The sequence below is a fragment of the Pogona vitticeps genome, chromosome 5 (assembly GCF_051106095.1).
Source record: "Pogona vitticeps strain Pit_001003342236 chromosome 5, PviZW2.1, whole genome shotgun sequence".
Lineage (NCBI taxonomy): Eukaryota > Metazoa > Chordata > Lepidosauria > Squamata > Agamidae > Pogona > Pogona vitticeps.
Genome location: NC_135787.1, coordinates 16,102,385 through 16,125,271, shown reverse-complemented (window position 1 = coordinate 16,125,271; position 22,887 = coordinate 16,102,385). Strand labels below are relative to the sequence as shown.

The following is a 22,887-nucleotide window of genomic DNA, read 5'->3' as shown; positions in this document are numbered from 1 at the left end:
ACCCGATCCAGGAGAAGAGGTTCACATGCTGAGCGCAGAAAACTCAGGTGATTGCTTTCTATTTGCAGTGTTAAGAGATTGCTAATTCCTCAGTAAACAGCTTTATACAGCAAACATCATTGTGCGGTGCTGGCCAAATACAGCTTTCTCTGCAGCTTGCTGTTGCTGTGGCAACCTGTTGTAAAAGTAACACAGAGGAACTGTCTGTGTAATGCAGCAATTACTGCAGCTATGGAGGCAAAAACATCCTACACAGAATTACAGAATGAAACAATTCAGTTTAGAAAGTGCTCTCAAGAGCCACAATTGCATTTATTTCTTTATTAAATTTGTATCTCACCTTTCTGCTCCACGACTGCACTAAAATTGCTAATGGGCACATTCAAATAAAAACGAATTCTTTTAAACTATGGAAGGGATGCAATAACCAATGAAAGAATGCACGACATCCCCATTTAACTCAGTTTGAATGCCAAAGGTCATTCTGAATAAAATGGTCTTTGGTGCTGGTAGACCAAGTCTAGGTTCCTCTGTCAGAGAGTTCCAGATATATGACTATGTTTCATGCTTTCGCTGAAATGTGCAGCATAAATATCAAGCATAATACTGCAGCACTGTTAATATTAAACAGCAATATTGCAGTATAAATATCTAGTGATATCAGCACAATAAACACCCTTATTATGAATGAATAAGACCAGAACTATATAAAATAATCATTTATGCTCACAGATTATATTGGGTCGTGGAGCCTTGTTGCACTATAGTACTGCAGCCAAAAACTCTGTTCATGACTCGGGTTCAATCCCAGATAGCCAGCTCAAGGTTCACTCAGCCTTCCTTTCTTCCGAGGTCAGTAAATTAAGTAACCCCCCTGCAGGGGCAGGGGGAATGTGTAGCCTGCATAATTAAATTCTAATCCATCCAGAGAGTACAGTAGTTTAAGCACTATGGGGTGGTATATAAGCAGTATGCTTATTTTTTTTCATTGTATCTTTATAGATACCATGTTTGGTCATTAAGTCCAGTACTGATGCTAAAGAATCAATGGATTCTGTCATTGTCAGAGGCTGTCACTGCATGTGAGTGCAGTGTAGCAGGCTGCTGGTTTAGAAGCATGTACACACAGGCAATGTATGGTGACCACAGTCTACATAGCCTGAAAAAAGTCAGTTTTTATATTATAGTCAGTTTTTATATTATAATTACCAGAATCTCCCCAACCAACATGGCTGCCCCAACAGAAACCTTCCCTAAGCTCTGTCAGGGTCGAGAACATCTAGGTACTTGAATACACAAGCATTACTGCTGTCCTCTTCCGATGGAGTGCTATAACCATGAAGAAAGGAGTTGGAACTAGGTACTTTCCACTAAGCATGTTCCCAATACTGAAATCTGGTAATGTAGAGTACTGCCATATGAACTTGATGCCTTCATTAGCCGTGGTTGTATTTTGTTAATACTTAGTTTCTTATCCCCCACCCCCACCATCATCCTCCCAGATTCCTAGGCTTCCTTGGGAGTAATTTGGTCTTGAGGAAGCTTTTGGGATAGTGAGATGAGGGGAAACGTCTTAAATGTATTAAAATCACTGTTGTTTGTCCCAGAGGTCATGGCGGAAACACGAGCAGCAACGTTCATACATTTAAGACCCCCCACAAAGGCTTCCCCAGTATCTAAAGGAGCTTAGGAACATGGACATAGGGTAGGAAACTTCCTATTAACAAAGTATAGCCACAGCTGATGACATATTACATGGCGTATGTTTACATTACTGAGTTTCACCTACCAAATCCCAGTGTCAGTAATTTAATAAGGCCTGCTGAAATCCTATTGGCTCCTCATATTACCTGATCCCTTCTGGCTTAGATGCAGCACAACCTACCAGGCAAGCTAAGCACAACAGACAAGAAGTCACGTGTATGAGCAGATAAAGTGATGCAGCAGATAACGCTGCCAGACTGTTTAGTTCAAGATTCCTGTTTCCTTAAAATTACCAAGACAGGAACGTGGGACGTGGTGGCGCTGCAGGTTAAACTGCAGAAGTCTCTGTGCTGCAAGGTCAAAAGACTGGCTGTCGTAAGATCGAATCCACACGACGGACTGAGCTCCCATCGCTTGTCCCAGCTCCTGCCAACCTAGCAGTTCGAAAGCATGTAAATGCAAGTAGATAATAGGTACCACCACGGTGGGAAGGTAACAGTGTTCCGCGTCTAGTTGCGCTGGCCACGTGACCACAGAAACTGTCTTCGGACAAATGCTGGCTCTATGGCTTGGAAACAGGATGAGCACCGCGCCCTAGAGTCAGACACGACTGAACTAAATGTCAAGGGGAAACTTTACCTTTACCTACCGAGACAGGATATAGCATTTCTCTCACAGAGGAGAATGAGACAACTTCCTGGCCAAGTTCTGCTTATCAGTAATCTTGACTGTGGTTCATGCCAACTCACATTGCTTTGTCACCATACAGTCCCTACCTACCACTCTCTTTCTGCCTCCAAATTGCTCCAGACCATTTAAAGTAAATCCTAGGGGGCAAATTATGCACCCGAATCTATCTCAAAGTGACTTGCAAATGACATGTGGGAACCTCCAAGGAAAGGACATTGCTCAACAAGAAAAGGAATCAGATCTTGGCTGTCAAAATGATCCACAAGGGACACATTTCACTTCCACATAATGGCTTAAAACCTTTTGAAGCACTTCTGCAGTCTAATAAAGAGTTCCCTAGGCATCTAGTAAACAAAAGGTCAGATCTGCATTTATTTAGCTTCCCTAGCTAAGGCAGAGTTCTCTCTGCCATACCAAAAGATAGACAAAAGAGACATACAATTTCAGCTCCAGCAACATCTAGGAAAGTTTGCTTATTAACGTACAGTGATAAATAGGAGCCCTGCCAGGAGTATGAAGGACCTGTGAGGCATCAACAGACAGAACGCCACCAACAGACCTTTTGTATCATCTGCTGGCTTCCTTCTCACCTACATAATCATTTCAGCAAAGGTAGTTCATAAATATCATTGGCCAAATTCCAAATGAGTTATGTCCACAGGTGTAATATACCATTCTGATGGTGGAGAATTGCCACATGTTTCAATGCTAACATAGACATCTGCTGTTGTGTGCTCAGTCGAGTGATTCAATGCACAGCAGGAAAGGTCCATTCTAACGCTTTAACTTGGCAGCAGTTCGCCAACAAGATTTTACACCAATGGCATGACCCTGGAACAAAATTTCGATACAATTTTGGCCAATGTGTTGAGTCATTGAGTGATTTCTATTCTGTGTCAGTTAGCCTTTTAATGATGATTAAATGAAAATTACTCTGTACTGTGAGTTTAGAGGTGTTCCCTCGAAATTTAACAGTTCCGGTCCATAGTCTTTAGCTCTGCCAGTCTGAACATTCTAAGCTGGCTTGACTTGGCATATGTGTAGTTATGTTTCAAAAATGTGCCGAAATAAAATCAATGTGTGTGCTTGATTTAGCAAGGAGATTTGTTATTCAGCTGAATTTGATACATTGCTGGTTATCAAAAATCAGTGATGGAATAAACTCACCCTTGGTACTTTAGACCAGTGGTCCCCAACTTTGGGCCTCCAGATGTTCTTGGACTACAACTCCCAGAAGTCCTCACCACCGCTTCTGCTGGCCAGGATTTCTGGGAGTTGAAGTCCAAGAGCATCTGGAGGCCCAAGGTTGGGGACCACTGCCTTAGACCACTAGAAGAAAGTGCTCTGTTGTCTATCCGACACGGGATGCTCCACACCCTTCCCAGCAACATGTGGGGCTAGCTTTACATAAGGACACAGGAAGCTGCCTTATCTGAGTTGGAGCATTAGTCAATCTTGCCGACATTTGTCAACTGGCAGTGTCTGTCTAGCATTTCAAGAAGGGTTTATTCCTAGCCTTATCTGAAGATTCCTGGTATTTCCTCATGGTCCATTTCCTCATGTACCAACCAAGCTTGATCCTTCTAAGCTTCTAAAAATAAACACACTTTATGTATCCACAATTGTATGAGGGTATATCTGTTGTCTCTCTCTGCAAAAGGTCTCATTCTGCTGCTCTGTGTACCATCACCAGAGGAAGAAGCACTGCAGATCACCTTCTACACTAGAGGATGTTCCACCTTCTCCTCAATACCTAGAAATGGCAACTGGCCTTGCTTTTCTCTAAAACTTTTCTGATTTTCCTTCATACTCTTTTCAATGGTGCTGCTAACAAGCAGACTGAAAAAATACTTTTCTTTTAAGCTTTTTGTGAATGTTTCATCATTGGTGCTTTATACACTTGTTGCGTTATTAATTCTTGTTACATTATTGCTATGTTGTTTGTCAATGTGTTTTGCTTGTTACGAGATTGTTCTTATTTTTCTTCTGCAAGAATGTATTGCTGATTTTCTGTCTTGCTTCAGGCAATGCGGGATACAAATAAAGCAAGTGACAGACCAATTGATTGAAACTGGATTCAGAAAAGCAAACTATTTTTGTTACAACTTGGGAATTACTGTAGTTCAGTTTGTTCCAAGTTAAAACAAGCTCCCATTACACGCTAAATATGCTGTCAGGGAGTAAATGGCCTTGATACATGCATATGTATTATGCCAAGGGGTGGATTAATTCAGTTCATACTGGCATCTGCAGAAACCATCTTCCTGAAACACCCCAGAAATATCTATATATCTAAAGCTATAACTATAGCTTCGTAGTTCATACTGGAAGAAATAAATATATATCTGAGTAAGTTAGCAAGTCAGTTACATTGCAATCCCAGCATCTCAGTTTCAACCTTGATACTGGAAAAACAGCTTTGGCCTCAGAAGAGACTGCATCTCAGTTATCTCTGCCCTGTCTTTGCTGAAAGGTCCACAGCTCTTATGCCCTATGTACTGGAGAGCCAGCTAGATAGAGATAGATAGATAGATAGATAGATAGATAGATAGATAGATAGAGAGAGAGAGAGAGAGAGAGAGAGAGAGAGAGAGAGAGAGAGAGAGAGAGAGAGAGTGGATTGGGGAGGAAAAGGATTGCATACCCAATATCCATCCTCTGTCACACATCCAATATGGGGAAGCATTTGGAAAAACATTTAGACAACCTTTGGAGCTGGTCTGAATGATTTCCCTCTCAGTGAGAACAGTGGGAGGCAAAGAGTGTTTAAAAACAACTACAACAACAGGAGAAAGAGCAAAAAACACTTCCCCATCCTGCTAGCGCAGCTGTGGATATTTAGCATTTTGACCTCAAGAGGACTCCAACTGAGATATAGAATTGCAGTGCTGAATGGTGAGCTAGAAATCTTTTGGGGTTCATCTGCATAGGTACTTTCACCTTAGGAAACTATTCCGAGAACGACACCATTTCCCAATCACTTTTGTTGCCTTGTTACTTTGCTTTGGAGACTGCATCCCCCCCCCTTGCAATTACAGATATACTGTATATTCAGTGATTTAAAACTTTCTTATTTCTAATATACATTGTTAATGCCCGGTTCATTAGTTCTTCCACCTACAACTTTCATTAGCCGGAATAGCTCTCCTCCTCCTCCTGTCTTAACCCCTTTCTCGTGTATATTTAGAGTGCTGTGATATTTCCACTCATTTCCCACTTTTAAACAACAGTTTCAGGCAAGGATTTCATCACACCAGCCCCTGCCTCATTGGCTGAATTTTACCCGGGTGTGTGTGTGTTCCGGTAATAACATCGTGTACTTGTAACTCTTCTACTGCTTCTTCTGTCACTTTCTGTGCTCTCCATTCTCTCCACAGCCTCTCTGTTTCTTCTTGAATCTGCTCAAATCTTCTAACTTTTAAATATCAATCACTTTGAAACTCAGCTCTGAACTTCATCTTCCCTTTCTGTCAAGTAGAAAGCTCACAATCCACTTGATTTTTCCAGCAGTCTAATAAAGGCATCGTCTTCTTCTGAATTTGTATTGTTTTCTTTCAAGACACAAAGCCTATTCTTGATTTTTTTTTTTTTTTGCCTTTCTGTCATCATTTATTCTTGACATACTAACGTTCTGTTTCCCTTTAAGCCAAGGGTTGCTTCCTGCCTCTCTCGGCTCCACCCAAAAGGATTTCTCTCCTTCCTCATTGTCAGACATTTTCATGACTTCATTTCAGACATTATGAGATCAGGGTGTCCAGATCTCAGATAATTGGCTGAAGTATCTGGGAATTGGTGGCGCTGCAGGTTAAACCACAGAAGCCTCTGTGCTGCAAGGTCAGAAGACGAGCAGTCATAAGATTGAATCCACACGACAGAGTGAGCTCCCATCACATGTCCCAACTCCTGCCAAACTAGTAGTGCGGAAGCATGTAAAAGCAAGTAGATAAATAGGTACCACCTCAGTGGGAAGGTAACAGCATTCCATGTCTAGTCGTGCTGGCCACGTGACCATGGAAACTGTCTACGGACAAAGCGCTGGCTCTATGGATTGGAAACAGTGATGAGCACTGCGCCCTAGACACAACTCGACTAAATGTCAAGGAGAACCTTTACCTAAATGTCTGCATTTTAAGCTTTTCTTTAAGGGCATGGCTATCATAATGACGGGGCAGACCTCAGATTTTATCAGACAAGACTGGACTAAATGTCAAGGGGAACCTTTATCTGAGAATTGATGTCCTTCTCCAGTCAGTAGGCCAGTTATCTAGGCAAGAGCAGCTGAAGGAAGAGAAACCTTGGGTTTTGTGTGTATATCTTCATCTATTCAGTTATTGGCTCAGCACACAAGTATTTGCATTTGTGCAGTGCTTGAGCAATGAAAGCAGATTAAAAAGTCAGGAATGAACAGAGGAGGCTGAAGAATGAGGGCATAAATATTTGCTTGCCTCATCCTCAGAAGGAAGGATAAGAAAGTGTCTAAAAATCAATCACAAATTTGGTCATGGGCCAAATTGATTAAATATGGAGGCCAAGCTTAGATAATTAAATAAAAGGAAAATATTGAAAACAGTAGAGGAAACCTCTCCCATTCTGGAAACAGTAATCTAGCTCACTAGCCATATATGTTATTATATATATTAACCCAATCGTCTGGGCCTTTGTCACCCAGCTAGACCCTAATCACAACCACTTTGATGGAATCAATCAAGGCCTATTGTCTGTGGGGGGAAAAATCACCCAAGGCTAACACACCTTATTTTTATTCACCCCGACACAGCTTCCCTGATAACAGTATTAAACTCCCCACAGTCACTCCATTACTTGGAAGAAGCGTTCTTGGAGTCACGAAAACTTATGAAAAATAAACACTAGTTAGTCTTAAAGGTGCTGCAAGACTACTAGCCCCCCCCCCCCGGCCCATTTCATAATACACGAAAGAACATCTTAGCACATATATCTTGTTGCTATATCAATCTTGGGATTGATTTTATACATCACAACAGCAATAGTAGTATCTCCTTTGTGATTTCTTTATGAAGCAAGTTGAAACTACAATGTAATTCAAACAAAATGGTGAATCCTCTTGTCTGTAAGGTTGTGGTTGTGCAAGAATCAAGTGTGTTCTTCATGCTTGGCTACATGGTTCCAAAATATAAGGAACCTCAGAAGTGATACAGAATAAGACAAAAGGAAGCAGTCACACTACTGAAGTGGCTTTTTTAACCCTTATGAAAAAGGGCAGTATTGTGGTGACATTTGTTGTTTAGTCGTTAAGTCGTGCCCAACTCTTCGTGACCCCCATGGACCAGAGCACGCCAGGGCCTCCCGTCTTCCACTGCCTCCCGGAGTTGGGTCAAAGTGGTGACATTGGATATGTACAACTGGTCTAGTTTCACACACATATACCCCCTGCAGACTCTCTAGTCAACTGACTCTAGATTACACTGACAGCTGGTGAACTTGCTGAAAGGGGTGACCTGTGGTACCAAGGATGGCAGGATGCCTGAAAATCAGATGGAGACACTTTCTATGAAGAGAACCTTTCTAATAGTGGAAGGCAGATCCTTGATCCCATCCAATAAATCAGCAAGACTTTTTTCCAGACCTTGAAGAATATTTTACAGACAAGTCTTCCTTTCCCTCCCTTACGTATTTTCTTTCTCCCAACATGATACATAGTGACATGTTTAGGGAAGTTATAACTCTTCAGCTTGCCCTCCACACTTCACCAACCTTAGTTCCTTTAATTGTCGTATGCCATTCTGGGAATAAACCTGGTTTGCAAAAAGAGGCCACGCAAACCCCCGAGGCCCAATGTGTTTGCTTTTTAATTTATATATGTGGCTGCTAACTGTGAGGCCATTTGGCAGCTGCAGTTTTCTCAAACTTTCCAATAATTAGTTTCTGAATAAGCTATGGGAGAACTTTGCAGCAAAAAAGGAGAAGAGAAACTGGGTCACAAAACCCAGGGTTCACCATGCATGCTGGTAATGCTACACTTCTGCATGATCACTTGGAAGAAGCACAGTTGTCCTTGTTGCTAAAACAACAGAGTCCTGTGACACCTTAAGACCAACAGATCAGGGGTAGTTAGCACTTGCCCCTCTGCACACTAGTAGCGCTTCCTGTGAAGCACCATAAAGTAGAGGACAAAAGTCACCGTCCTTGCCAGCTTCCTAAACGACTTGTTCTCCCCCTACAACATAGTGGTTTTTACTCATCTTTGCCTTTTTTTGCTGGGGTGGGGAGGAGACATGGATTTGACAACATTTGCATGTTGTAGAGAAAGAGGTGCATGATTAGAAATAACTTACAATCTAAGCAAAATTCATCACATCATACCAGAGAAGGCTGTAACCAGAGACTCAATGTGCCTATGTCTCAGTCTTTTGTCCAGATAATAAACCCATCCTTGATTCCTCTTACTTACCCACTTATTTATTTCATTTATATGCTGCCTTTCTCCCAATTAAGGGGCCCAGGACAGTTCACACGTTATTAAAAAGCAAACAAACTAAAACCACAATAAATTATGAGACTAAAAAACAGCTAAACATAAGGTAGTAAAACAATTAGTTAGAGCTATAAAAACAGCTTTTGGTTCACGATTCTTTTAAAACCAGACTTGGGCGTCCATTCAAATATAGGACACACTCCAACACAGAGCAGTTTTCTGCATGTCGTTTGGTCCCCGTCTTCAAGAGCTATGTTCTGTTAAAAAAGTTAAATGTTCTGCACATCACACCAGGTGGCAGCAAATTTGCCTTTCACACAGAGAACTTCTCTTTCCTAAGTAAGTGCATAAGAAGACAAATAAGACAGCAGATTAGTAACAACAACAACAACAACAAAAAAACCAAAATAAAATAAAGTAAAGCTACCTCACTGGTACCTATTCATTTTGCAGGAAATCAACCCTGAGTGCTCACTGGAAGGACAGATCCTGAAGCTGAGGCTCCAATACTTTGGCCATCCCATGAGAAGAGCAGACTCCCTGGAAAAGCCCTTAACGTTGGGAAAGTGTTAAGGTAAGAGGAGAAGGGGACAACAGAGGATGAGATGGCTGGACAGGGTCACCGAAGCTACCAAGATGAATTTGACCCAACTCCGGGAGGCAGTGGAAGACAGGAAGGCCTGGCGTGCTCTGGTCCATGGGGTCACAAAGAGTCAGACATGACTTAATGACTAAACAACAACAACAACCTCACTGTTTACACAAAACAACCTGTTCTTAACACACAATCCCAAAGCTACTCAAATGTCCTCAAACTGGCTAACAGATAAAAAATATATTACAAAGAGAGAACTGAAGCTTCTAGGTTTCTCTCCTAAGAGGTGAGATTTTTCTAATCTAAATTTATCCAAGATCTAAGAGAATTAAAGTTATGTTAAACAGTGGAGAGCCTGATGTGTCTCTTTCTGCCTTCCAGGTTTAGAGCTTGAGTTGTTGAGCAATGGAGCCCCTTTGATCCCCGAATGTGAACCTGTCATCCTCTTCCTATTAAGGTTTCATAGCGCTGATGTAATAATTTCTCTTTCTTACACTATGCATGTAACCTTAGGCCTTTTCATGCATCTTGGGAGGGATGTAATGGATCTGAAAAAGAACATCCTCTAATTTTTGGCTTCAGATGCTGCTGCTGCTGGTCAAAGGTGGCAATGTGAGAATTTAGGATTCTTTGTGAGTGGGTGGGGAAAATGTTCAGCTTATCCTAATTATTTTGTTTTCTCATGATGCAAAGATTTTATCCTGATTGTTGCAAACCTGACGCATAGGGTTGTAAGATCATGGATAAGAAATTTGCTCATTAACTATTTCATACATATATAGGAAGATGGAGTAGAATAAAATATAGAGGAAGATTTAATGCAGTGTTAATATTTTGACACGGTTTTAAATAACTTATAAAAACCTGGTTCTTCTTATGACTTAAGAAGAAAGTGCAAGAATATATATATATTTTTCTCTGTGCAAGACGGCACTTTTTTGTTACTTTGCTTTTGTTTCGGGGTCGCACACTGAGAAAAACCACAAGACTTGCTTTTGCAAGACTATATACAAAATTTCTAAGTTTGAATAACACTGCATGGATTACTTAAAACTGAAGTGTTGGAAATCTTTGTGAGCAAAGATCTTTCATGATTGCTATGTGCATGCTTAGCTTTATAAAGGGAAAAAATGCTACAGACATTTTGCGCAAAGTGCATAAATCACAGCAGGGAAAAAGTGCTTCATGTCTCATTCTCATTCTGGAGATGAGAGCGTTCACTGGGATTTCAGAATTCTACCTATCTCAATCATAAATGATCCTTCTACTCTCAAAGAAAAACAGAAAAAAATCACTTCTTTTTCCTCATAGCAAGATTTATCTGTGTTCGATCTCCCCCCCCCCCCATGAAACATTGTGAGACTCTGATTATCTGTCCTGGAATCAATGCCAATCAGCACAGAGTTGTTACAATTTCTGCATATAATGGCAAATTCCCTGCAGAGGCTTTACGTAAAAAGAGCAGAAGAAATACCAAACTACACAAGATTGCTACAGTTCCTGTGCAGGAAAGCATTTGTCCTGTGAAGGATTTGTCAGGAAGGGTATTAAGATGTGTAGAATGATGAGTGAAAATTAAAAAAGAAAAAAAGAGGAAACGTTACTTGAGTTTTCACAGGAAGACTGAAAATCTTCCCTGATTCAGGGGAAATTCTTAAAGGAAAGTCTTGGCATGGTAAGAATTTAAAGTTACTAAGAATACTCATCACTTCACTAACTTGAACCACAGACTAACTGCTACAGTACACTGAGAAGCATGTTGTTGTTGTTGGAGAGTTGTTCATTTAAAACAGGGGCTCCCCACCTTTTTCAGATGTGACCCCTTTAATAATAGCCAAATAACTTGCAGCCTCCCTCTGCCACGTTTGCATAGAAAAGCCTTTTGAATGAGGTACTGTAATCTCTCCTCAGAAAGTAGAGGCTTCTTTCTCCCCACCTCCCACCAAAAGGTTCTGTTTCTCATACATACACATATATGCTAACTTTAATATTCCACTCAGAAAGGTCAAATGAGACATTATTAAACAAAGGACACTACACTTATAAGGTGACCTGCAGCCCTCCAGAAAACACTTCACAACCCACAGGTTGGGAAACACTAGTTTCATCATCCTCATCACCATCCTGGAACTGCAGAGCTGGAAAGGACCCTATGGATCCTCAAATCCAGCTCCTATCAGGGAGGCACAGTGGGGAATTGAACTCCCAAATTCTGGCTCTTCAGCCAGATACCTTCAACAATAAATGGACAAACACATAAAGGACGGATGCACTCTGCTTTCAATCTGTTATTACATGCACATTGGACAGCCTTGAGGAACTCTGTAATTGGCATACCAATGTAACCCCTTTGTGACATAGATCAGACTTGGATCTTACCAATGCAGAGTCTCCTGTGTGGCACATAGGCCTGTCTGAGCCTACTCAATGATGCCTCTCAATTTCATCTCGTCTTTTCCCTTAGAGACACTTACATACTGCAAGGAAACAACAGGAGTCTGAGAATCAGTGCTTCCTTCTCCAGCAGAAATTAAATTACTCATGCAGACTGTGAAATTAGCTAATAAATGGGCAGTCAGAATATAGCTGTTAACCCTTACTATATATTTTATAATCACAGTTAACAAGACAACCAATTCATTTAATCTAAAAAAGGAAATATAAGAAAAATGTACATGCTATTTGAGCATTAGTTAATTAGAAACATTTATTGCATTTAAGCAATCACAAAAGAATTGCTATTTCAATGAATGCGCTAATATATTTTAATAATCTCATGGTAATAGTCCTAATAATTTTAAAGTTCACATTGCATTCAGAAATTATAAATCCCATCAACATATTTTATTAAAGTCTTTGTTAAGGACAGTTGGTAATAAGCAATCAAGAACATACACTTCAAGATGGGGGGTGGGGTGGCGGTTATATCCTAAATAAGGGATGCAATTTGCTAAGAATTATTTCTGCCTCACTCCTTTTCATGTCCTATTCTGAATAGGGCCAATATCAATATGGCAGTCTAAACTTATACTCCTTATTTTTAAAAGTCCAGCATTACTCATGGATAAGAAAAGGTTACAAGGGTGTATACCAGGGTAATGGGGAATATGAGCACCGGCAATGAAACCTCTAGATCCATGAGTTGGACAAGATGGACCTTTGTCCTGATCCAGCACGGTTCTTATAATCTTGTGATACTGAAGTCATGCCATTTAATGCTATCAGATGACTGTTTTTTTTTTTAAATTAGTGCCCTGTATTGATCCAGATTAGTCACTGGATGCTCCTGAGCAAGAGAAAGGTCCAATAACTCAGTATGAACTGGGTGAATATTGGCATTCATGTTTTCTCTCTATTGCTGACCCAAAGTGATTTTCCTTTTCCAGTTAAATTACAGAGGGTGTTGACTATGTGGCTTCATTTTGATTTTAAATGCTACAATTATCAAATGTAAAATCTTTCAAAAATTATGTTATCTGCAGATATTTTTAACAAAATATTCACTTTCTAACTAACCACAGCCCCTTTTATAGAACAAGGTTCCAAGGCAAAGTCAGGGGTTCTTAACACATCACCATATATATAATGACGCAATGATTGTGATGTGCTGCTGTTGTTATCTATAGCCTGCAGTACATTTACCTATTAACCATGGATGCTTTTTACAGAAGTTTCAAAAGATAAAACTGAATATCAAACAGGGATTTTAAGTCATCAGTAGGTGTGAAATACTACACTAACTCATACAATTTGCAACTTGTGTCCACTAACTAACCAGTCTCTTTATCTGGGGCCCACACATACTGTAAATGTTTGCCATGTAGTCTCACTCTTCTTCTTGTTGTTGTTTAGTCGTTTAGTCATGTCTGACTCTTTGTGACCCCATGGATCAGAGCACGCCAGGCCCTCCTGTCTCCCACTGCCTCCTGGAGTTGGGTTAAATTCATGTTCATAGCTTTGATGACACTGTCCAACCATCTCATCCTCTGTCGTCCCCTTTTCCTCTTGCCTTGACACTTTCCCAACATCAGGATCTTTTCCAGGGAGTCCTCTCTTCTCATGAGATGGCCAAAGTATTGGAGCCTCAGCTTCAGGATCTGTCCTTCCAATGAGCACTCAGGGTTGATTCCCTTCAGAATGGACAGGTTTGTTCTCCTTGCAGTCCAGGGGACTCTCAAGAGCCTCCTCCAGCACCACAATTCAAAAGCATCAATTCTTCGGTGGTCAGCTTTCTTTATGGTCCAGCTCTCGATTCCATACAACACTACTGGAAAAAACATAGCTTTGCCTATGCGGCCGTTGTCTGAGAAAATGGGCTTCATTCTTGAAAGCTCAAATAAAAATACATCAACTATTCCTTTAAGGTACCACAGTGTTTTTTGTCTTCATTTTGTTTTTGCCTTCGGATTGATTTGTTTCTTGTCTGATATGCTTGCACAGATTAACACGGCTACCACTTTGAAAGGATAAATTGTTTCCTAACAGAACCAGTTACATATTCTGTTTGATAATTAGATAGAAATTGCTTAGAAAGAGTCACGTATGTGAAGTTTATAATTGTTTTCAATATATCAGTTGAAAATTCTTAGAAATGCTTTTCTGAAATAAAGAATGCTTAGACTAGACATGTTTTTGGCCTTAGGACAGTTTTTATTTCACATATAGGAAAAACACGAGACCTACAAGAACAGTTCAGGCGAGGTCAGGAGTCGAAGTTTGCCTGTGGGCAGCCATGGAGAAAGAACATGAACTCCAATATTTAATCAGCTCATACCCTGTTATTAAATCTGAGATATATCAAAGCTCCATTAATATATCTATCCTGAAAACACCTCCATTGGGAGTATTACAATAATTCATTTTGAGAGGACTTGCTTGTACTAGAAAATGAATAAACTAGGCATGTTCTCCTCACTGCTTAGAAACTCTTGCCAACCTTCCCTGCACTGTTTTTAATATTTTTAAAAAGTACATCTCCAATTAATAATTACTGAAGTTACGTTGATATTTTGAGCTCACTATCCATACATATTTACACCTATAAGATTGATTTAAATGAATCAACTGAGCTCTTTTAATGAATTAGTTATAAATGTTCCTGTCACCCAAAGTTGGTTTAAGCACAACGTAGTTCTAATCGATTCACTTCACACTTTCCGCTGGTGGTCCCTTCAAGTGATGCTTTTGCATGTATTTTGTAAATAAGACTTCCACGTTGCTGTGTGCTTGCTTAGAGGCCCCGGTTGTAGAGAGACTTTGTCTAGTATTCTGTTGCCTAACACTGGAGTGTAAGAGAAATTGTGTAAGTATTCTGCCCACTCTGACTGGCTCCTTGTCGTGTCATGAGTTGTATGACCTTCTTACAACAAATGCACGAGTGGGCATGCAATAAGCAAGCTACAGGAACAGGTGGGACAGTTGCATGATTTTCCTTTCACTGCACATTTAATTAACAGCATACCAGCCTTTGCTATTATATTACCTATTAATAAAGAAGAATGCGCTTTTATCAAGGTTTACAAGCTTTTGCTGGGGATAGAATGTAGGATATGGCTCTTAACTGCTTTGTTCAGTGGAGATGGTGACAAAAATAACAAAAATCATAGCATAACATAGCCAGATTGGTTGGTTGCAGAATGCATGCAGCGCCTTTTGGTGATTTCTGATAAGACACACAAAATTTTGGCTGGCACATCTAGTCTAGATCTCTCTGAGAATGGTCACTTCGCAAAGGACGGTAGTAACAGTATTTTTTGTTGAAAGTGACAAATGCAGATGATTGCTACTGCGTGAAGCAAAGCTTTAATTCTTATTGAATGAAAGTGTGGGTTTGTCTATGACAAAAATGTCATAGAATCATAGAATAATTGAGTTGGAAGGGGCCTAGAAGGCCATCAGATCCAGCCCAATGCAGGAATCCAAATCAAAGCAGATCTAACAGATGGTTATCCAATTTTCTCTCGAATGCCTCCAGCACTGGAGTGCTCACCACTTCCTGCGGTGATTGGTTCCATTATTGTACTGCTTTAAAAGTTAAGATGTTTTTCCTGATATTCAGCCTAAATCTGGCTTCTTGCAGCTTCAGTCCATTTTCATTTTCTCAACAGGAATAATAACAACAGTCCCTCAGATCTTCTAGATTGTGTAGAAAGACTTAATATTGTGTTTCCCTGAAAAATAAGACAGGGTCTTATATTAATTTTTGCTCCAAAAAATGCAGTAGAGCTTATTTTCAGGCGACGTTTTATTTCTTTCATGTACAACAATCTGCATTTATTCCAACACAGTCATGTCATCTTCTGTTTGCTGCACAATGGTGGAGGGCGTGGTTTCACTTAACGAGGGCTTATTTTGGGGGTAGGGCTTATATTACGAGCATCCTGAAAAATCATACTGGGGCTTATTTTCGGGTTAGGTCTTATTTTTGGGGAAACAGAGTAGTTTTCTCTGTTTGTTTCTACAAAGCCTGGGTTCCTACAAGGCTTGGGCTGAGAACCTTTGCAGTTATGCTGACAGAACTCATGTAGCTACATTACTTAGTCAGGGCCAAAGCTTGGAAAAGTTACTTTTTGGATGGGAACCTCCACTCTGCATAACCAGTGGTCAATTTAGCCCAGTACTGACTACTCAGAAAACAGCTCTCATAGCTATAGGGAAGGAGTTCAAGTTTTCACAAGATGCTATATACAGAACTTGGTTCTCCTGCTTGCCAAACTAGTGCTCTATCAATCAAATATGACTGCTGGGTCCTCTCCAAGCACTTCCAGCGATCTCCAAGTCCTGTTTATTCTCAGCAGAAGAATACATCTCCCAAGATCTAACACAATACATCTGGCCTGGTTGCTCATATTTTGAGACTGATTTCATCAGCGTTACATTTATTCTGCAGTGAGACAGTTACCTTACCTTTAGCTATGGAACAGCTGGAATTTATTTTTCTCATCAGGATTTTTTTTATCATAGGAGGATAGGTTTTGCTTCATTTATGATAGTCCCTCTCAGGTCCTTTTCTCTGCATGAAAACAAATGGGAACAGAACACCTGGCAGCTGTCATGTCGCCGTCATGCATTTCAGTCTATGGCACAGACTATATCTAGAGGTATAGACATAATCTGTATCTAGTGATTTAGTGCATAAAGCCATATGGAGCGTTCCAATTGAAGGTTTTTCTGCTCACTGGAGACCTGCAGTATATTATGCCTTACACTTTAGTATTAGCGTCTTGACAAACGTCAGACACAACTGACAGAGCGCAATACTTGTAATAGTCAAGGATGGGCAAACTCCATGAAGTCTGATGGCCCTCTGTTGTTTCCTTATTCCTTCATATTATTCCTCTTCAGTCAGGTCTTTAAGCAGTAAATGATTGTTTTGTTTTTAAATTGTTTAGAAAATTGATTATTTTAATCGTACCGTATGTTTAATTGTTTTTTAATTGTGGTGTATATAATCTGGTTTAGGTGCTCATTTTGTTTACCATTTTTAGTGTGGTCTTTAAAAGAAATTCTTATAACATATTTGGATACTTACTGCCTTTAGCTATTAAATATTTTCTTATGCCACCTTGAGTTCTTTTTTAAGGAGAAAGGTGGGGCATAATATTTTAAATAAATGTATAAAAACATTAGGCAGTTTTTAATCTGGTATGCTGGAAACAATGATTATTTTATGTCTGTGTGTTTTAACAGCTTTAACTAATTGTTGTTTTAATATTGCTATATTTCTAATAGTTTTTTTTAAAATTTCATAGTGTACTGTGCTGTTAGTCAGTTTAGTATCTGTGAGCTGTCTTGGGTCCTTTAACTGGGAGAAGGATGGCATACAAATGAAAACAAACAAACTTGTATTTTTATTATTGGCCAGGATTGTATTGGAGTGAAGGTAAGGTTTACATAACTTCTCATGGCTAATTGCAGCTAGTGACCAGGTGGTAAGGTACATTTTGGTCCCATGCCTTCCTCACATGCTGATTGAAATACATTCTGGCATTTTGTGAATTCACCCAAATCAGCTGTGGCAAGTTGCAGGTACTTATGCAAACACCATTATTTGTAGGAATCCTTTCAAATCTGTAGTCTTGGTGACTCTCCACAAAGGTCAGCTCAGCACAAAGCCATGGGCTCCTTGACCCATCCTTGACAAGTTCTGTAACTAAAGATGGGGATGTTCGTGTTTGTAAATAAATATGAATATCCCCATCCCAGGTGGACCTAATGAGGGTCCACCCCCTGGGACTGGACCATCCACTCACACATCCTGGCACTGTGAAGGTCCTGTTCTTCCTGCCAGTGACCCCCAGAGCACCACTGTCTTCTTGCTTGGCCGGCCATGCCAAGTAGGGGGCAGGGGAATGAGTCTCCCTACACTGCTGCTCTCCCCATCTCTACTTGTAACCAATGATGTGTGGATGGAGTAAACATGAGAAACAAACTGTGAGCTGTTCTTTCTCCCTATAAGTGCATCTAGAGTGGTCATAACTGACCAGATAGGCGGGATAAAATAGAATAAATAAATAAATAAATAAATAAATAAAATAACTCTGGCTCACCATATATTCTTGCACTACAACTTCCAGAATTCCTGGCTAGAACAGCTAGTGGTGAAGGCTTCTAGAAGTTTTAGTCTAAGAACACTTGGGTCACCCAAGGTTGGAAACCACTGCTGTAGAGACATTCCATTTGAAATACTAAGGATTTTTACAGCTAAAGCATGTAAGACTTCTGGATGCACAAAGAGACATATTTGCATCAGAAGCTTGAGCACATCATTGTTGTGCTTGTGGAAAATATCACATAGCAAAATGCACCCAATGGTGCCTGTTTCTGTGGTGAGTTCCTTCCCCGTTACTGAAAGCAGTCACAGAAGCTCAGCAAATCCAAGTTCTCATACAGACACATATCCATGGGTTTAGTGTTCCCAGGAATGACATGGAAGAATCAAGTCTGCTTAAAATTAAGAAAGAATGTACAAAAACTGAATCTGAGCTTTGATGTGTAACAGCATGTGGCACTGAAGCATCTTCTCTATACAATGGAGCATTTCATGTGATAAGAGAACAAAGCATTCCTGAAATATGTTATAGCCATTTGTCAAAAGGCAGAATTTGATAAGGCTTATAAAGAATATGGGATTATATCATTAACCCTCCCAGTCATTTCTTTTGCAACTGTGTACAGAGAAAAAAAATGAAAGGTACTGTAACACATTCTGATATTCATGAAAAGTGCATCCAAACCCAGTGGGACGTTTATGCCCCATAGATATGAGGAAGCAAGCTAATATCCTACAAAAGAATTAGATGGGTCCCTTTCCAAACAGGAAGGATGTGCTGGGATCTGACAAAACATACTCTTTTATGATTTCACAGTAATCAAGGAGGGGAAGGTGGGCATTACTTATAGGGTGACTATAAACAGAATTAATTAGTGTAACTGCTTGTGCATATGATTTTCATACTAAAAAGTCCATTCTCCTGTCCCATCCCTTACACCAGGATTAGAGATCTCTGGGCCCTCAATTTTAATTCCCAGAACCCTCAGTGCTACAATTCACAAATGATTCTCAAACCCATTTCCCTTTACCTAAAATAAACCCATAGTAATTCCAGTATAAAATCTGTCTAACTGGGTGGCACATCTACAGATTTCTTATAGCAAATTTAAAATTGTTGTTGATATTCTTACGTTATAACCCACAGTTCCTTCTAAGTTATTTGAATTATACCATTATACCCGTTTCTTCCATTGGGTTGTATAAAAATAAATCTTTGCACCAGAGACACCACTGGCAGATCAAAAGAAACCTTTCCTCTTATACAGTATGCCTCCCCTTATATGCCTCACAGAACTGTTCTAGAATAGATATGAGGGTCATTTAGGATAGCTATTTCCAACAAGGGGCCATATGACCCCCTGGGGGGCCCCTGGTGCATTTGAAGGGGGACCACAGACTGGAAACAATTCTTCACACACCAGCTTATAAGGTTTGTTACGTGATTTATATAATACTAATTTGGCCTGTATTTCTTTCATATTGTGTTTATGGCTGTAGCTTTAAAAAAGGGGTTGAGATGGCTGATTTAGGGTATGCTCCGGAGAAAGAATTTTCATTGTGTAAGAAGGCATGCATATGATCTTGCATTTCAGCCAGACAGTTTTTTTGTGACTGAAGACTGAGGGGAAAAAAGGAGCTTTTAAGGGGGAGGTGCTGCTCATTTAGTTTGAAATACTTTAAATAAATCTCACAAATGGTATCATCATCATCATCATCATCATCATCATCATCATCACCATCATCATCATCATCATCATCATCATCATCATTATTATTATTATTATTATTATTATTATTATTATTATTATTATTATTATTATTATTATTATTATTATTGTGACTTTTAATATTACCATGTCATTGTGTTATGATTTTTAAAAACTATTTTTGATACACCATCTGACGTTTTGTATTAGGAGAAAGGCAGGATAAAAATGACATAATTAAATAATTTTAGTTGGTACATATGTCTGTGTATCAGTAAAACACAGGACAAAGACATGTACTGTATGTTTGAACCTTGATTCAACCATACAGCACATTCACACACTGATCTGTCAGAAGGTTTTATCAACATATATATTTCTGTATCAGTAACACCAAGAGAGGAGTGTAAAGGAACTAATGGACAAAAAGTGCATTTCAAATGATGCTGATAATAATAATAATAATAATAATACTAATACTAATAATAATAATAATAATAATAATAATAATAATAATAATAATAATAATAATAATAATAATAATAAGAAGAAGAAGAAGAAGAAGAAGAAGAAGAAGAAGAAGAAGAAGAAGAAGAAGAAGAAGAACAAGAACAAGAAGAAGAACAAGAACAAGAACAAGAACAAGAAGAACAAGAAGAAGCACAGTCAAACAAAATTATAAAAAATTGGTATTTTAGGAGAAAGGGTAACAATATTTTAAATAAATACATACATAAATATATGTTATTAATCCTCCTGAAATTAATTATTTGAATATTTGTAGTTTAACCAGAATCAAGAAAGACTTAACACTGGAACATACAGAGTGGTAAGGAATGGAATGAGTGAGATCTACTCAGATCTAAAATGCATGCAATTTGTAGAGCACGTGTTCTAATTCATATCTCAGGCAAATGTTATATGAGGAAACGGTATCTGTGAGGGTATCATAGACACCCAAGGCTATGGGTGTATCTTTTAATAGCTACGTAACAGGCAGGAGCAACAGCAACTGTATACTCAGTATTAGAGATGGGGGTGTTCCTATACAAATATCCCCGCACAGGTGGAAATAACGAGGATCCGGTCCCATGGGGCCAAACTGTCCACTCACGATTTTGCCACTCCGCCGGCTCTGCGGAGGCTTCCTATCGCACTGTCCTCCACCATGGATTAGCCACTCTCCAACCTAGCAGAGACTTGTCATCCCGCCTCCTGCCAGGACTTGGTAATCGATTGTGGACAACGGTGCAATAGGAAGGTCCGACTAGCTCGCATCAGCAGCAAAATCATGAGTGGACAGTCTGGCCCCATGGGGCCAGACCCTCATTATTTCCACCTCTGCAGGGATATTCATATTCGTATATGAATACCCCCATCTCTACTCAAGATCATCTCTTCCCTCTTCCTTTAGTGTTCAATGGGCAGTAATGAATTACAGTTAGTAATCCAGACAGTATGCTGTTTGCAATGTATAGCTTGGATACAGAGTGTGGATCAAAGCATATTGCGTTAGCAGATTTGATGCAAATGTGACCTAAAAATACTACTTACTCTATTGCCCTGCTTAGGAGTCATTACCAGCATTTACTGGCAAAACTAAAGGTACCTGTAAGTGTCTTCTGTTTTCCTCATTACAGCCCAATAAACTATTCCCCTCCTTTGTTTATTATTTATACCTTATAATTTACAGTGCGCAAAAACATGGCTTCTAGCTGCAAACAAGAACATTTAAATCTGCTTAATAGCCCCTTACATATTATGCTGAGCTGTTCACTCTGAAACGACTTAAACAACAAAGTGCTATGGTGGAGGTATAATTGCAGCACAATAAGAATTTGCTCTAAGCTCACACAAATAGTTCCTTATGTACATTCGGAAATTATTTTCTTTCCCTCATGAATGCAAGAACATAAAAAAACGCAAAGAGTTGAGCTGGATTGGACTAAACACCTGTCTCGCTGTGGTATTAGTAGAGGGGTGAACAAAATGCCTATTGAGATATAAGCTTCAAGATGCAAAGATTTCAGTGGAAATTTTGTTGGAATTCGCTGAACACCCACTTGTTAAATAATCTTTTTTTTTCACATTTCCAAACTTTGTAGGGAGTTTCACTTTTTTTATTAAAGCAGTTTAATAAAATATTTTTATTAAAGCATATGTGCATTTATTTGTACATATTATCCAACTACACATCTTCCCACAACTCAAAGGTGGTTATGTGCATTTTTTAATATTTGTGCATCTTTTTTTTTCAGTTATGAGCTTCCTTTAGCTGTTCTGATGTTAAAATGTGAATGTTCCTTTGTAGGCATTTAATTTCCCAAGAACACCATGCTAGGAGTACAAATGTGTAAATGCTCAAGACACAGTGTACTGAGATGTAAATAGTTGATTCCAGTTTGAAAGACACAAATAAAATTATTTTCCAACTCTACTGGAATAAAATGTACAGCTGTTCTGACTAGCAGCCACTGCACACATCCACACTACAAATAGTGATTAGAGGGTGTTTTTTGGGTTGTTTTTTTTTTTTTTTTTGCAAGGTACCTGAATTAGAGCTACACCAAATTTCATGAAATGAAAATAGGGAGAGAGTTCTATGCAAGAGTTGTTATAGCCTCTCTTCCACCATATATCAGAGCTCGCTTTGGGCCATAAAACCCGTGGAATCTTAAAGGCTAATGGAGCCAGCAGAAAAAAAATTACACGTAAGAGCCATACAAATTTGATTAACAATATCCTACGCCCCTTAAGGCTACAGAATAAAATAAAAGCATTTTGAGCTTGCTGGGTGTTGCAACCTTATGTGGGGTGCTGTGGGATGGGATGGGAGTGGCAATATTTCTGTGTGCAAACTTAAATTGTGACCAGAACACTATTGATGATTTATGCCAGTGTAAAGGGAACCATATGAGTCTTTGCTGCAAATTGCCACTCATTAACGACCCACTGGGGAAAATGAACTTCAAATTCAAAATAGTTGCACTGTTTAAAATAAAGACTGCATGTACAGTTTGTGTTCCAAACTATGAGTCGAACAATTTGTTTCCAAAGTAGACTAAAGCCTTTCTCTCTCTGTAATTCATATCCACACAACAAACTGTCACGATTTGCTCTACCAAATATGGCTTCAAGACGGGGTGAAAGGAGGATAGCGAGCAGGCTAGATTAAAACAGAATT

The 22,887-nt window shown here is 39.4% G+C and overlaps 1 protein-coding gene across 3 annotated transcripts in view; it reads right to left on the bottom strand.

The window, feature by feature from the left end:
* The window catches only part of CCSER1 (coiled-coil serine rich protein 1), an 833,168-nt gene that overhangs the window by 266,819 nt on the left and 543,462 nt on the right, over positions 1-22,887 (bottom strand). The window lies entirely within an intron of this gene.